The 17,510-nt window shown below is 44.1% G+C and overlaps 2 long non-coding RNA genes across 5 annotated transcripts; one reads left to right on the top strand and one right to left on the bottom strand.

The window, feature by feature from the left end:
- Positions 1 to 10: 10 nt before the first annotated feature.
- LOC102555410 (uncharacterized) lies at positions 11 to 16,452 on the top strand. 4 transcript variants are annotated; one of them, XR_010058186.1, is made up of 3 exons: positions 11 to 400; positions 13,563 to 13,785; positions 16,204 to 16,452. It is a non-coding gene; the product is annotated as an uncharacterized LOC102555410 (long non-coding RNA). The 4 variants fall into 4 exon arrangements; XR_359986.5 differs by lacking the exon at positions 11 to 400 and adding an exon at positions 9,488 to 9,645; XR_359987.5 differs by lacking the exon at positions 11 to 400 and adding an exon at positions 9,497 to 9,645 and having other exon boundaries at positions 13,546 to 13,785.
- Positions 4,320 to 9,772, bottom strand: LOC134482137 (uncharacterized). Its single transcript, XR_010058188.1, has 2 exons — positions 9,544 to 9,772; positions 4,320 to 4,599 (listed from the first exon to the last, which is right to left on the bottom strand). It is a non-coding gene; the product is annotated as an uncharacterized LOC134482137 (long non-coding RNA).
- Positions 16,453 to 17,510: the final 1,058 nt, after the last annotated feature.

A 17,510-nucleotide genomic window follows, 5' to 3' on the forward strand; every position in this document is an offset into this window, starting at 1 on the left:
GGGTTGCTCTGTGTTGGTCACGCCTCCTTCCTGCCTTGCTCTCGCCCCGCCCGGCCCGCTAGGACCCTAGAGAAGGTCCCTGTACGGAGCTAGAGCTGCATTTAGAGCTGCATTTAGTTAGCTTTGGCTGTGGGTTGAATGTGCCAGGCCGCGGTGCCCAAGTGACCTAGGCCTGGCCTGTCTGCACCTGGCACTGTCCCAAGCCCTTGAGCCAGGGTCGGGACTCTGGGATGGCCTCATCTGTTCACTTACGCTCACCCACTTGGTGAGCTGGCTCTCTCTAGAGAATACCCCCCCCCTTTTTTTTTTTTTTTTTTGCTGTTCCGGTGACCCTGTGAGTGAGCTCCGGGGGCACCAAAATAAAGAGACAGTGATGCACACTCGCTACTGCCTGCCCAAGGTGAGAGTTCACTGAGCCCACTGGGCTTGTTCCATCTGGGTGAATTAGATTACCTTCCTGTGGACCAGAGCCCTTGGCTACTGAAAGCAGTTAAGAATAGCTCTCCACAGAAATTGAATGTTGTGAATGGCACAAAAAGTGGCCCAGATCTGTTCAGATAAAAGTGGTAAAAATCAATGATTTAAGAAGCTATGTTCTGCTGGCTGCGGTGGGTGGCACATGCCTGTAATCTCAGCAGCACTTATGAAGTGAATTTTATAGGTTCTAGAGTTCAAGGACAGCTGAGTTTGAGGCTAGCCTGAGCTATCTGTATGAGACCTTGCCTAACATCACACATCAAACATACACACACACACACACACACACACACACACACACACAAAGTAAGTTAAATCCATTTAAATGTAACCTCTCCCAGTCAGATTCTCTGACATTTCTCCCATTTCCTAGTCACCTTTTTTTTTTTCTTTTCTTTTTTTTTGGAGCTGGGGACCGAACCCAGGGCCTTGCGCTTGCTAGGCAAACGCTCTACCACTGAGCTAAATCCCCAACCCCTTTCCTATTCACCTTTAACTAGGTTGGATGTCCTTGCTTAATAGTGTCAAGTTCTCCTGGTGGGGAGGGGTAGTAGTGGTAGATGCATGCCATTAATCCCAGCACTCAAGAGGCAGAGGCGAGAAGATCTCTGAAAATACGAGGTCAGCCTGGTCTACAGAGCTAGTTCCAGGACAGCCAAGGGCACACCAAGAAACCCTGTCTTGAAAGACAGGGGGGAGAAGAGGAGGAGGAGGAGGAGGAGGAAGAGGAGGAGGAGGAGGAGGAGGAGGAAGAGGAGGAGGAGGAAGAGGAGGAGGAGGAGGAGGAGGAGGAGGAAAGAGCAACTACAAAAACAATGTGTCAGGTCCAAAGGAAACTCCAGTTCCCCAAAATGCAAAAGGCAGTCCACATATCCAGAAATGAGCTCAACCCGGACTATAGGAGGATTTCTGGCAGTTAGATAAAAAACTGCACTGCCCTCTACCAAAAGAGTCATTTCCCTTACTTCTGGCAAAAAGGAGATATAGCTACCTATGTTGCCTAACTGTATATCAAAGCACATGCTGGTATCACAAGAACATGTTACACATTTCAGTCCTGCCCTTCTTATCCCTCCCCTCCCCTAAACTCCCTCCAGCCCTCAGGCATTCCTCTCCCAGCTACTCCTTACACCCTGCTATTCTGGCTGTTTCCTCTATATTTTATCCCCTGCTATTCTTCCCTCTCTGGCCATGTTCAGTCTGTGTTCTGGACTCTTCCAGATGCCTCTGGCTGTTCTCTCATATCAATAATCTCCCCAACCCCCTAACCAACTCCGAAGCAGCCGTGTTGTCAGTTTATACAAATAGTCTCATAAAGTATAATGCACTTTTCTGTTTCCTTAAGCCACATTAAAATGATCTCAGCCTGTGTCTGTTATTAGACAGAATTCTTTGAGGCTAGGAAGTATGTTATTCATCTCCCTATCACCAACCGCATAATTCATGGGATTAATGGATGAATAAATAAGTCTTTCTGGGTTGGGAAGAAAAGCCACTTAAATGTTGGCTCCTTAAGGTTTGCTGAATTGTAAATATTTTCCCTCACTCTTTTTTAATTTTAAAGATTTATTTAATGTGTATGAGTGTTTTGACTGCATGTATGTATGTGTGCCACGTACATGCCTTATGCCCTCAAAAGAGTGTGTCACACCCCTGGAACTGGAATTACAGTTGTGAGCTGCCATGTAGATGTTGGGAATTGAACCTCAGTCCTCTGCAAGAGCAGCTAGTGCTCTCAACTGTTGAGCCAACCCTCCAGCCCTCATTCTTCCTAACTCCGGGGGAGGCGGGGGAGGCGGGGGAGGCGTTTTAGAAGTAAACTTGGTGGGTTGGGGATTTAGCTCAGTGGTAGAGCGCTTGCCTAGGAAGCGCAAGGCCCTGGGTTCAGTCCCCAGCTCCGAAAAAAAGAACCAAAAAAAAAAAAAAAAAAAAAGAAAGAAAGAAAGAAAAAAGAAAAAAGAAGTAAACTTGGTGATCTCGCCTACATTTATTAAACAACCAACTCCATTTAGTAAATAGTTGCCCGTGCATCATATATTTGCTGCAAGTACTTCCCATGGCATCTTCAAACTTGTTTATATACTACCCAGGAAATAGGATATCCCCATAGAATAATGCTCTCCTCTCTGTACATAGCCTTGAAACTTTTGTTTGAATTAGTTTTGAGTTTTGTTTTGCTTTGTTTTGTTTTGTTTTGTTTTGTTTTGAGACAGGGCTTGCTCCTTAGCCCTGACCTAGTAGAACTAAGTAGATAAGGCTATCCTTGAACTCACAGTGATCTGCCTGCCTATGCCTCCTAAATTCTAGGATTTCAGGCAAGTCACCGCACTTAGGTGCAAGCTTTTTAATGTGAGACTCTTAAATGTAACTCTTGATCATTTGACCATGCAAGGTGACCAAGCCTTGCAGAATTGAGCTCAACTTGGGTAAAAGAAGAGAGAAATTCCCTCTTGGTTTTTCTGGTGACACTTTTTGAAGACTTGAGACTTTTCGGCTTCAAATCTGAGTCAACAGACACAAAAAATGAATTATAGAATCAGAAACATATTAGAACTGAACAGGTCTCACCCTGGGTGACTGCAAGGTGGCTTTTAAAATATATTAATGATGTCTCGTGGGTTCCATTGCTAACTGGAATTCACTCAAGATCTTCTGGGCACTTGGGACTTGAGTCACTTCTCTACCTCTGCCCTCTGCAGCACACACAGCCTGTCTTTTAGGCTTCTGCCAGCTCCACTCCACTGCTGCTGCTGTTCTTGGTGGTCATCAAACGCTACTGGCATCTCCAAAATGCTAGAATCTTCACTGCAACTGGGATGCACATTCAGTAGTAACCTTTCCTAGGCTTTCTTCAGGGACCCCAGCCCTGCCACACAGTGCCAAGCCTCAGCTGCTCTCCATGACCCCTCAAGTCTTTATAACCAGTACCACGTAGGTTACTCTTACACTACTAAGTTCAGCTGCCAGGACAAGATACAACCTTGGCCTTGTCTGGAACACCCACTCCTGTGGGCTGATTCTCAGGAAATTCTTTCCGGAAGGTTTCACCTCGACAATGCCGGTCCCTTCTTCATCCCTGCTAAATTCTCACTTAGAGCTGACAAGTACTAAGTATCCCAACAAAACAAAGGTTTCACTTTAGTAGTTCTGCTCTCTTACTAATCACAGCGGATTCTTCAGCCCCAGCTAACCAGAACCACAGATTCCTCACACCAAAGGCCCAGTAGAGTCTTTGCTTCCCTCTGAAACCTCGCAAGCCAGGCCTCCATCGTCTGCACTGCTCCCACCATTCTTATTTTCCAGGCTCTTACAGAACAGCTCCCCGTGCTCTCAACATTCAATGGATTTTCTAGCCCAAAGTTCTAAAGCCCTTCCGCAATCCTCCCCAAAACATGGTCAAGACTGTCACAACAATACCCCAGTGTGCTGATACTAACCTGTCTCCCTTAGGGTTTCTATTGCTGTGATGAAATATCATAACCAAATAGCAAGGAGGAGAGGAGTTAGTCAGCTTACACCTCCACATTCAGTTCATCACCAAAGGAAGTCAGGAACCTGGAGACAGGAGCTGATCCAGAAGCCATGGATTACTGCTGCTTACTGGCTTGCTCTCTTAGGCTTGCTCAGCCTGCTTTCTTATAGAACCCAGGACCACCAATTCAGAGATGCCTCTACCCGCAATGGGCTGGGCCCTCCTCCATCAACTATTAATTAAGAAAATGTCTTAGAGGCCTGACTACTTATCATGGAGGCATTTTTCCAACTGAAACTCCCTCCTTTCTGATGACTCCAGCTTGTGTCAAGTTCACAGAACACTATGTAGCACACATGACCAGAGGAGATTTATTCAAGAATTAATTCTTTATCTGATGAACCAGATTTGGAATTGGGATTAATACAAACCCTTCTCCATTAAAAAAAAAAAAAAGATGGAGAAGTGGTATCCTTTTGCACTCTGTGTTCTCCAGGTGGTTACATACAGAGTCTCCAAGCGAGACCATACATGTAAGGACAAAAGCAGATATTCCATACACCAAAGTTAAAACAGGCATGATGGCAACTGTAATCACCAGGATAATCTTGAGTTCCAGACCAGCCTAAGCGACATGTGAAGATCTCCATCTAAGAAATAAAAAATAAAGGAATTAATGTTTTAAAGCCAAACCTTGTAGGGCACACTTAATCCTAGCAAGTATGGGAGGTGGAGACAAGAGGATCAGAAGTTCAGAATCATCTTTGACTATGTCTGAGCAAGAAGCCAGCCTGGGCTACACGAGATCCTGTCTAATGGAGAAATGAATTTAAAGAGACGGTGGGGGAGAAAAGGAAATAAAAGAACAGGAAAAAGGGAGAAAGAGATAAAAAGAAAGAAAATGGGAAGGAAAGAAATTAATAGGGCAAGGGGCATGGTTCAGCGGATAAAGTACTTGCTGAGCAAGCATGAGAGCTGTGTCCACATCCCTAGCATCTTACCTTTGCAAAAGCCCCTGTGGTAACAGGTTGCATGTATGTAACACTGTAACACTGGGGGTTAGAAACATGCTGACGCTTGCTGGTGAGCTAGTCTAGTTGTACTAGTGAGTCCAGGTTCAGTGAAGCAATCTGCCCCCATAAATATAGTGGACAACCGAGAAAGACACCCAGTGTTAACCTGTGGTCAATGTCTGTCCCTCCTTCCCTCTCTCACTCCCTCACTCCCTCTCTCTGTTCCTCCCTTCCCTCCCCCCTTCCCATTCCAGCCAAATGATAGCTAGTCTTTCAAGGCCTGAAACAGTTGCAAGGCCTTTACCAGAAACACCATAAGCAGTTGTCAGCTTTTCATCTTTGCTACAAACTTGGGGTGGATGGTGATCTCTCAAAGCTAGTAGTAGTTTACAGTGTAACTACTTACTTAGTAATTCTTACTAAGGTGATCCCAGCATAGAATTCACTTTTTTAAAAGTTACCAGTATCCTACATAGAAAAGTGTTTAGCAAAAAAGTAACAGTAACTCTACCAGGTTGATTATTATGTAGTCAAAAGCTTGTTCAAAACAAAACAAAACAAAACAAAACAGAAGAAAAAGGAAGTTGCTGAGCCTCAGAAACAGGATACAGAATTTGTATAGAATGTGACTCCCCAGTAGGTACAACCAACTCAAAATCTTCCTTACAGGAAGAACAGTTACCACCATGTTCATAACAGTGTCTTCAGGACAGACACAGTTGGGTGGTCATTTCCTCCTTAGCCAGTTGGGTTTCTCTAAATAGTTTATATTTAACCTATATCAATGAGAAAGAAAAATTTTATTTTTAATGCTAACTCTAGGCCAGTAAGATGGCTTAGGCGGTAGAGGCCTTTACTACCAAGTCTGGTGAGCTGATTTCTATTTCTCAGACACACAGTGGAAAGAAAGCAACTCCTGTGAGTTTACCATTGACCTCCAAACAGGCATCATACCATGAGCACATGTGTGCATGTGCATGCACAGGTGAACACTCACACACACATGAATAATGCACACTCATATACACACTCACACATATACACACCCACACACACCCACACAGACAGACACATATACACACATACACACATATACACACTCACACATGCACACAGGAACACATACACACACATACATGAGAGTGCATAGCACAGATGCACAAAACTTTAATAAGCATTTAAAAAATAAAAGTCAGATGATGGTGACAACACATCTTAAATCCCAGAATTTAGGAGGCACAGGCAGGTGGATCACTGAGTTTGAGGCTAGCTACACAAAGAAATCCTTACTCAAAACATATAAATAACTAAATAAAAATAAATAAATACATATATACATAAACAAACAAACAGACAGACAGACATTCTACTCAGGCATGGTGGCATGTGTATGAAATCTCAACATTTGGGAGCAGGCAGTAGAGACAGGAAGATAAGGAATGGTGTGTATCTGTGTATCTGTGTCTATGGCATGTGCACCCACACTGAGTTGCTCAAGTGTTGGGATGCTTGAGTGTGAAGGTCAGAAACAATTTTTCAGGAGTTAGTTCTCTACTACCATTAGGATCAAACTCAGGGCTTGGAACCGTTACCTGCTAAGCCATATCATTATTCTTCCTTTAAAAAATTATTATTTTATTATTGTATGTGTATATGTGCATTGCCTGCCCATATGTATGTGCATCACATGTATGCCTGGTGCCTGCCAAGGTCAAAAGAGAATTTTGGATTCCCCAGGACTGGAGTTATAGGTGGCTATGAGCCTCCACATGGATGCCCTGCAAGATCAACAAGTGCTGTTAACTAGTAGGCCTCTCTCTCTCTCTCTCTCTCTCTCTCTCTCTCTCTCTCTCTCTCTCTCTCTCTCTCTGTTGGTTTTTTGAGGTAGGGTTTCTTGGTGTAACCCTGGTTGTCCTGAAACTTATTTACCATCGCCCAGGTTCCAAAACCTTTCTTAAAAAGAAAATCTCAGAATTGGAGAGACAACTCTGTGGTTTAGGATGTGCACAGCCCTTACAGAGGACTTGAGCTTTGTAACCCACATGTGAGTTCAGCATCCACTTCACCTGACTTACAGTCACCTGTAACTCTTGTCCCAGGAAACTCAGAGAGGGCTTCTGGCTTCCAAGAGCACCTGATTCACACGGTGCGCTCACACTCTCTCTCTCTCCCTCTCTCTTTCTCTCATTAAAATTAAAAAATAAATCTTTAAAGCTGTAGGATTATCTTTAAAATCTTTAAAAATCCTATTCCTGTAGTCCTAGTATTTATGTTGATCTTCCAATTATGATGTCCACTTTCCACATAATGAGCTCAGAAGTCCTATTTTAGAATATTTACTAAAATAGACCTATATAACCATTGGGAGCCTTTTTCTTACTGTGATAACAAAACAGAAGTGTGGGACATGTGTACACAGGAAAGATCCACCACTAACTAGTGTGAAAACAGCTGTGCTTCCTAGTGAAGGCTGTCACTGCATTTTGTTAAAGAACAATTCGAACGTTCTGGAGGCCACTGCTTATTTTTCCAGCTAGACCGCTGGACAGTCCTTGTTCCTCCATTTTCCCCAGAAGGCAGTTTGGCTCCAGTGTTTTATAATCATCATGGGATTTACTTAACTAGTGTGCATTTGACCTCTTTTTGGACATGCACTGTCTGAGGCCTGTTTTCACTCAAATCTAGCTGGGGGCGATCAGTAGCTTCTATATGTGCAAACAGCTCTTCCTAGGCCTCGTGGCTGGAGATTCTGTCTTATCCTTCACAGTCCCATTAAGTCCCATTGACAAGCACTGACAAAGCAATACTTCCATGACCCCTAAAATCTTATCTCCTCACATTCGCAGCCCTGGGGCATTTAGTCTAAATACTGGAGCTTCTGATGGTCTTGGCAGACTTCCAACTATTGTAGAGTAGCACGTGTGTCTTGAGGACTCAAAACCCCAGGAATCTGACTAGAGATGTGACTCAGTTGGGAGAGTGCTTGCCAAGCATGCTCAAAGCCCTGGGTTCCATCCTCAGCACCATATAAAACCATGAATAAACCAGGCATTAGGAGACAGGAGCAAGTGGTCTTTGAGTTCCAGGCCAGCCCTGCCTACAGAGTGAGTTCTAGGACAAACAGGGCTACACAGAAAAACTGTGTCTAGTAAAACAAAACAAAACAAACAAATCCCCCTCCCAAACCTTGCGTAATGGTGCATATCAGAATTCTGGGCAAGACTTGGGAGGTAGAGGCAGGAGAATCGTGAGTTCAAGTCATCCATGGCTACCTAGCAAGTATGAGACTAACCCGGGCTACATGAGACTATTTCTCAAAAAAGTAAAACAAAACCAGGAGCGGAAAAACTGGCTCAGTAATTAAGAACACTTACTGATTTTGCAAGGACTCAAGTTAGGTTCCCAGCACCTATGTCAGGTAGCTCATGGCCACCTGTAACTGCAGTTCAAAGGATTCAAGAACATCTGGCCTCTGAGAGACCGATGCACACAACACACGTGGTGCACATAAACTCATGCAGGCACATACTAACACACACAAATCAAAACAAAGCTTTGCAAATGTTTAAAAACAAGCAAAAACTTTCAAACACTGATTTATATCCCGGGCTACCATAACCTTGGGGACTTCTAGTCCCTTTAGAGGGATAAACAGTTTATTTTTCATTTGTCCAAACAGAAAATAGCCACTAGTATTGGCTCACACTTTTGTGTGGGATAGAAGGGACACATGGGGACACTTTGTGCTCTGTATTATAAAGACACAATTGCTCTCCACATTATATGTCGGAATCTACACATATATGTTAACCTTAACTTAGTTAATGCATAACTATTAATGTTTTTTTTTTCCTGACTTAACTCCTTCCCAATCCATGAGGCCCAGAGTATTACAAGGTTGATACTGTCATGTCCATAGGAAATTCCATTTCTACAAATTCCAAATGGCAGAAGGGACAAATGTCTAGCTATGATGCCTATTAGCATACTAAACAAAGTGCCTGCTGGCCTCCAGGCTCCCTGGGTGTCACAAGTACCTGTTACATCCTTCAGAGTCCTTGTTCTGATCACTTCTTCCCCTCTCCTAAAACTGCCTCCAACTACCCCTTTCTTTACACCACTACTATTTTGGATATGCTAACTCCCTCCAACTCACCCCCAAACTTCCCCAACCCTTCCAAGCCCCCCCCTTCCACCCCTGCATCTGCTTCTCTCATGGCCAGATACAGTCTCCTGGTCATGCTCAGTCTACTGCTTTCTCCTCTGCCCAAAACCTTCCCCTTAATCATATCACGGAGCAGTCATGTTGACAGTTTATACAGATACCAGCAGAAACAAATTTGACCCAGCATTTTTTTTTCCTTTTTCTTTTTTTCCGGAGCTGGGGACCGAACCCAGGGCCTTGCGCTTCCTAGGCAAGCGCTCTACCACTGAGCTAAATCCCCAACCCCTTGACCCAGCATTTTAAGAAGCACCCAAGTCTGGATATACACAGAATGAGAACAGAATTCTAGAACTCAAGGGATGAGAACCAGGGAGACACAGACTTCTCAGAGTCTCGGAAGCACTGCTGACCATCACCTTATCAGAGCGGCAAGGCTGAGTTCCCGAATGCTTGACTCTCTTTGTCCCCATCCCATCCCCATGCCCTATAAAGCTTGCTGTCCAGAGAGGAGATCAAAGGTACTTGGGGCTTCCTAGTATACTAATTGGCTGCCTTCTGAGATCACTGGCTTTCCGAGTACCATACAGCTTTAAAGTCTCGGTTCTCTCTCTCTGCTCCTTGGCCTTTGTGGTGACAGGCACCCAGAGCTCCTGGACACTGGTTATGACTTCACAAAACCGCATCTCAACAATAGGGCTTCTGAAGGCAAACCCAGGTCCAATACTGAGCCCCGAGCACTGGCTCAGGGTGCACAGGGGAAGAACCAGACTTTCTCTACTTTCTGAAATGTTGAAGGAGGCAAAGCCTGTTTCCTTCTGTTTTTATTGTTACTGCTGTTGTTGTTGTTGTTGTTGTTGTAATCACAATTCAGGGTTCAAGGATCATCAAATTATTCTGGATGGCGTCTGCAAAAACCAAGTAGCAATTCTGTATTTGGCAAGTTCCTAAACTTTGTCGGGAATGTTATCTTAAAGATCTTCCCAAAGTAAAGGGGTACACTAGGGTTTGAAGGGATTGAGGCATTCTTTGCTTAGTGGAGTGGCTGGAGGTCAGCCAGCCAGTCAGAGAAAAGACCGAGAGCAAGGGTGGTTTTTGTCTCTCAGTCCACTCAGTAAAAGCTCCCTTCACAATTCCACCAAGATGTGTGCTTCCCAAGTGTCTTTCATTGTGTTCCGACCCAATGAGCACTTATAGAAGACATAAGTTTAAACACATTTTGAAAACACTAACAGGGGCCAGCAAAATGGCTCAGTGGATTAGGGTGCTTACTGCCAAGGTTGGCAACTTGGGTTCTGTCTGCCCCAGAACCCACACAGTGAAGAGAAAAACCAACACCCTCAAGTTGTCCACTCACCTCCCCCCTATAGGTTCATCTCTACTTATGCGCACATACGGACAAACATATACAACCAATGAGAATATTTTATTTATACAAAATTACTGGGCAACTTAGTAGGACCCTGTCTCAAAACAGGGGGGAAAAAAAGGACTAGTGATATAGAGTGCTTGCCTAGCCTTCATGAAGCCCTGGGTCCCATTTTCATCACCTTATGAACTCCATGTGTGAGCACACACCCATAGTCCCAGTCCTCTGGAGGTAGTAGAGGTGGGAGGGTAAGAAGTTCAAAGTCATCCTCAACTTTACATAGGGAATTTAAGGTTAACTTGGGTTCCTGGAAACCCCATCTCAAATACAAACAATAACTAGATACATGAGTTAATAAATAAGAGATTTGTGGGTAGAGATCTGTGGTACCACACTTGCCTAGCAATGTGCAAGGCCCTCAGTCCAATCTCTAAGACTGCCAAGAAGAAAACAGTCAATCAACAACTGTCAGGACAAAAAAAAAAATCCTTGAATGCCAATGGTGGTGGTTCATGTCTTTAATCTCAGCACTGGGGAGGTAGACACAGGCCAGTGTGGTTTGAGGTCAGAGTGGTCTACAGATCAAGTTCCAGGACAGCCAAGGCTACACAGATAAATAGAGAAACGCTGTCTCAACCTGCCCCACCCCCAGACACACACGAAAGTCTTTATGGTTAAAACATGTAAACTCATTCATAGGCCACAAATATGCCCTGGTGTGGCGTTACCTCACTTCTTGTCTTTAGGAGAAACTCGCCAATGCACAGGGGAAAAGGTGATAAATATGTCTACAAACATTTAAAAATGACTTTAGGGAAAATTGAAAGTTTAATGAATCAAATACAGCTTACATTGTAATAGACTGCTAAAAAGTAAAAGCAAAAACAAAAATAAAACAAAAAACCTCTGCTGTGGTAGGTTATGTTGGCAGCAGTTATAAAAAAATTGAACTTAATAACTTCTAATTTGGAAGGCAGTAAACTGTAACAGAAGTGAAACTTAAAATTGCCTTCAGCAAGGGAAGGAGACAAGGAACACCCTCCGGACACTCTTCGAAGCACGGCCTCCGCCACTAACCTCCTCCTCTGTGTCAGAGTCCGAAGCCCTACAAAGTAACCAGTGACTTCTTTGGAAGGTCAAGTGAGGATGCTATGAAACCCCACTTTCAGTCCCTGGCAGAACTCTTTCCAAATCTAAGATTTCCCTCAGGCGCCAGCACCCACCCACATAGGCTGTCTTTCTTTGTCTCTGCAGGCTTCTGGGTCTCAAGCAAGATATCCAGGGGAAACTGTTTTTGACACTCATAAAAGCAAGACAATATGATTGAGAGAAGAATGTATCTAAGGTCCCGACTCATATAAGAATAAAAGAAAATAAGCCAGGAGCCTATAGTAACAAGCCAAACAACCAAGAAGTACTCATCTTGGTGAACCTCTGAGAATTCTGATAATTGGATTGGCCAGCTGGCCTGTAAGGATTTTCAAAAACAAGGCAGAGGGACTGGGGATTTAGCTCAGTGGTAGAGCGCTTACCTAGGAAGCGCAAGGCCCTGGGTTCGGTGCCCAGCTCCGGAAAAAAAAAAAAAAAAGAACCAAAAAAAAAAAAAAAAAAAAAAACAAGACAGAAGCAGCTGAGTGGATAGTGGGGCACTGGTAACTGTATATATGATTCCATTCACTCACTCATTCATGGATTGTTTCTTTTAATATTGCGTCTTTCTATGCAGCCCTGGCTGTCCTACAACTCACCTTGTAGTCCAGGCTGACCTTGAACCCAGAGAGGACAAGTGCCCACAGAGGCCAGAGTTGTCTTAGTCAGCATTTTTGTTGCTGTGATGAAACACCACAACCAAAAGCAACTAGAGAAGGAAAGAGTTTATTTGGCTTCTGCTTCCATATCGGAGTCTATCACTGAATGAAGTCAGGACAGGAACTCAAACAGGGTGGGAACCTGGAGGCACACCAAGCCCCTGAACTCATGATTTCTTTGCTCTGATGAGTTGTAGTGAGAAAAGTAAACCCCTTCTTTCTTTTTTTAAAAAATATTTATTTAGGCTGGAGAGATGGTTCAGTAGTTAAGAGCACTGACTGCTCTCCCAGAGGTCCTGAGTTCAATTCCCAGCAACCACATGGTGGCTCACAACCATCTGTAATGAGATCTGATGCCCTCTTCTGGTGTGTCTGAAGACAGCTATAGTGTACTCATATACATAACATAAATAAATCTTTTAAAAAATATTTATTAAATTTTACACATGTTTACACACACACACACACACACACACACACACACACACACACACACACACACACCATGTACATCAGGAGCCTGTGGAGAAGAGAAGCAGCATCAGATCTCCTAGAACTGAAGTTACAGGTAGTTGTGAGCCATCGTGTGGGTGCTAGGAACCACACCCAATTCCATTGCAAAAGCAGTTAAGTGCTCTTAACCCCTGAGCCATGTCTCCAGCTCCAGACTCCTCCTTCCTTAAACTGCTTTTGTCAAGGGTTTTGTCCCAGCAGTGAAACAAATAACTAATGCAGAGATGGGGCTAGAGGTTAGAGTAATCCTGCCTGGTTTCTGCTTTCTGTTTTCCCTGTTTCCTGGTCTTCTGAGATAGTAGTAATCTCACCCCATGTTCTCACATGAACCCCTACAAACTTTTGTTGACTGTGCCCTTTCAAACCATGAGCCAAAGGTAAACCTTTCCTCCCTTGCTTCTTGTCAGACAATGGCCTCAGTAATGAGAGGAGAATAAACACAGAGGGGATCCAAGTCATTTGGGGAGCTTGAAATGCTAAGGTTGGCTTGATCTCAAAGATGGTTTGTTGCCACCCTCCAGCAATTTGGCTTCCTTGATCAGAGTGTGGTTTGGGCCGTAAGCGGGGGGGGGGGGGGGGGGGGGGGGATGGGGGGGTGGGGGGGGGGGGGGGGTGGGGGGATGGGGGGGTGGGGGTGGTGGTGGTGGTGGTGGTGGTGGTGGTGGTGGTGGTGTTTTGTTTTGTTTTTGTTTTTGTTTTTGTTTTTTGTTTTTTGTTTTTGTTTTTTAAAGACTCCCTGTGATTCTAGTATGTGACCAAGACTGAGAAGCGCTGCAGGAGGAGAAGTTAAAAATAATGAGAAATAATTGGATCCCAAGGTTCATCAAACGAAGATGTGGCCATGGACCTTGGCATTTGAAACTGTCACCATGGAGACAAGCAAGCCTCAAAGAATTTGGAAAGAAGCTCTGTTCCAGAACTTCCTCTTTCTAATTTTTCTCATGTCTACAGAAGGGGAATCTTAAAATGAGGTCAGTGAAATATATTACATACAAAGTGTGTGTGTGTGTGTGTGTGTGTGTGTGTGTGTGTGTGTGTGTGTGTGTCTGTGGTCTGTACCAAGCAAACTGGTATGCATCTAAGTTTTGAAGAGGGAAGGGTCCATGTTTATATCCCAAAGTTTTGGGAATCCCTCACTTATTGGTAAGAGGGGTATGATATGAGATGTCTTATTTGACAAAGCAGTATCCTTACAGTGCTGGTCTTGTATGTCCCTGGAAATCAGGCCTCAAGGCTAAAAGTATTCTTGTCATTTGAATCACAAATGTACCCTATAAGCTTCTATTTTAAATACTTGGTCTTCAGTTCATGGTGCTGTTTGGTTTTTGCTATTTTATTTTGTTTCAGAGACAACGTTTGACCATGTAATCCTAGCTGGCTTGAAACTCACAGAGATTCTCCTACAGGGATTAAAAACATAGGCCAGCTCACCCAGCTATGGTGCTTTGGGGAGTTTTTGGAAACTTTGGGAGCTCAGGCCTGCTAGCCCTTCCTCTAGTTCCACATAAACATCTGTTGTGCCCTGAGTGCCGCCTTGATTCCCCCATCACGATGGACTGAAATCCCAGTGAAACTGTGAGCCTTTCCTCCCATAGATTGTTTCTATGAGAGATTTTGGTCACAGAGTGGAAAAGTGAATCACACAAGTGCCACTTGCAATGAGCCATTGTGGTTTGATGAGAAGTGAGGCCCTCTGTCTATCGATGTGACGTCTGTCAGCATCGCCCGAGTCTGCTCTGAGGCTCCATGACATGAGTCATTGTTTTCAGAGAGAATAATGACTGCAGTAACTCTAACAGCAGTCCTACCTGCCTTACATTCACAGGTAGTGCTAGACACTAAGCTGAACCCAGGACAGGTACCACTGAGTGTGACTTAATGATGGGAAACTGTTTGAGAAGGACAGTGTCAGGTGCTCTTGGGCACAAAACAATACTATGGAGTGTACTTATGCATGCCTCAACCAACTGACTGGGTGCAATCAGAGATTGCAGCTCTAGATATGGTAGTGCAGGCCTGCAATCCCAGCCACCTGGGATGCTGATAAGAAGGATTGGAAATTTAAAGGCTGCCTAGGCTATAGAGTGGGTTCAAGGCTAACCTCGGCAACTGATGATATAGCTCAGTGGAAAAGATTAGTGTGTGTGAAGTCATAGCTTCCATCCGCTGTATCTCTCTATGTTTATCTCTCTGTCTCTGTCTTTATCACTGTGCCTTTGTCTCTCTGTCTCCCTGTCTCTGTCTCTCTCTCTCTCACAACACACACAACACACACACACACACACACACACACACACACACACACACCATAATGTACTGAACATTTCTGCTGGTAGAACATGTCATACTATTTTATTGTCATTTAAATATCTTAAAAATAACTCATTTTAAAAGATTTACTTAGCTTACTCTATGTGTATGACTGTCTTGCCTGCACATAGGAATTGTGCACCATGTGTGTGGTTGTTTAATCCTTGGAAGTAGAGTTACAGATGGCAATGAGCCACTACATGGGTGCTGGAACTAGCCCAGGTCCTGTACAAGAACAGCAAGTGCTCTTAACCTCTGAGTCATTTCTGCAACCCCCTGTCTATTTTTTTAATGAGACAGAGATAAAAACATAATGCATAGACCAGTTACATAGTGCTTTATAAACATTATCAAATATTGCATGCTGTGCATACCTGTATTGCTGTGCGTCATAACATTTAATTTTATTTATTAGCATGTGCATGATGTGTGTTTGTGAATGCAGGCACATATATGTCACAACACATGTATAGATTCCAGGGATCAAACTCAGCCTTACACAGCAAGCATTTTTTCCCTTCTGAGCCATGTTTCTGGCCCTGAACTGTACTGTTAGACAACTGGGCATAAGAAAGTGGTCTTGCACCAACATCACTGAACAACGGAGAGGAATGTACTGTGTTCATTTGTATGGAACAGGGTCTCACTCTGTAGTGCAGGCTGGCATAGAACTCACTACAGAGCCCAGTCTGTTCACATACTCTCAGTGATCTTCCTGCCTCAGCCTCCTGAGTGCTGGGGTTATAAGAGTGTACAACTCCTGGTTGAGTAATGAGTTGTTTGTGGACATTGCTGAGGCCCTACTGTCATTAGGTGGTAAAAACTTATCATCCGTGATACTCTTCCTGTGGTCTAGAACTGCACTAACTCATTCGTGCCTCTCAATAACCCAGGGTTGCCCCTATGTTACAAGCAAGTGCTTTCAACTAATGAGTATTAGTTAGGCTCCTAACCTGGGCATTCGGATGCCAGGGTTCATCCTCAACTAAGCACCCAGAAAAGAGGTGGCAGGCTGGCCAAAGGGTGGTGACTGTCTCGGAGGCAGTGTGACTGAGTATCACTTTTCTTCCTCATGCCAGTTACCAGCAGGATGGAAATTCAGGACAACAGAAACAGCTGGATGTGTGAGAACGTCGGTCATGATCACACGGTAGAGGAATCACACGGTGGAGGAAGCTGGGATCAGGTGCAAGGCAACCTGCCTTCATTCTTTCACTCGTAGAGGTTTCAGCTCATTAAAAACTGCTGCGGAGAACACACATTCTTGCTTAAAACACTCATGGGAAAAATTTAAATATAATACTTTCCTTTATCTTTTGAGAATGTTATACAAGTATACAATGTATTTTGGTTATATTCACTCCTACATCCCAACAACAATAACAATTCCTGGACTCCCTTATCCTCACATCCCTAGATATGTCTTCTAATTATATCTTACTTATTTATCTATTTAGTTATTTATTCAATGGTGGGGGGGCTGTACACATATCACTTCCAGTATGTGGAGGTCAGAGGACAACAGTTTTTTCTTCTTCCATTCTGTGTGTCCTGGCATTGAACTCAGGCAGGCTTGAGTCTTGGCAGTAAGTACGTTTACCGACTGAGCCATTCCCTTATCCCCCTAGGCATGTTTTTGAAGAAAAGCAATACTGAGACAGTAGTTTACTTCTTGGAGGAAGTAAGGGCAAGACCTGTGGTGCATGATGAACTAGTCACACACACGTGGCACATGACCACCCCCTCACTGGATGAGTAACCTAGCATCACCTATCTTGTTGGGAACAGAGAACACTCATTATTGGCACATGGATTTCTCACCAGTTCTCCCAGATGCTTCAAAAATGATCAACCTCACAGGGGTGTGAGGCTCGGGGAGTGTACACCTTTAATCCTAGTACTTGGGATGCAGAGGTAGGGGGATCTCTGAGTTCAAGGCCACCGTGGTCTACAGAGTGATTTCCGGGCCAGCCAGGGCTACACAGAGAAACCCTGTCTCAGAAAATAAACCAATCAAAAACCACTAGGTAGGGCAACAGGGTGGTAAAGAATAAACCTGTTGCTCTCTTTGTCTGAGTGTTAGAGGATGGTTTCGTGCATAATGTGCTCGGATGCTGATTTCTATGCCCAGACATCCTCTTGCAGTCCAGACGACAGCATGGTCAAGCATCTCAATGTTGTGTAAAAATTGCTTTCCATCACTTCTGATTGGTTAATAAAAGAAGAGCCAATTAGCTGGGCAGAAGAGAAATGGTGTGTCTTCCAGTTCTAGTCAGGGGGCCAGCCCCAGATGAGAAGAAGGAATTTAGAGACGGACCACAGGGAGAGGCCAGGAAGATCTGCCACGAGGTCATGATGAGAAAGTTACCATGAGGTGTTGTGGTAA

This window comes from Rattus norvegicus, chromosome 15, assembly GCF_036323735.1.
Source record: "Rattus norvegicus strain BN/NHsdMcwi chromosome 15, GRCr8, whole genome shotgun sequence".
Taxonomy (NCBI): Eukaryota; Metazoa; Chordata; class Mammalia; order Rodentia; family Muridae; genus Rattus; species Rattus norvegicus.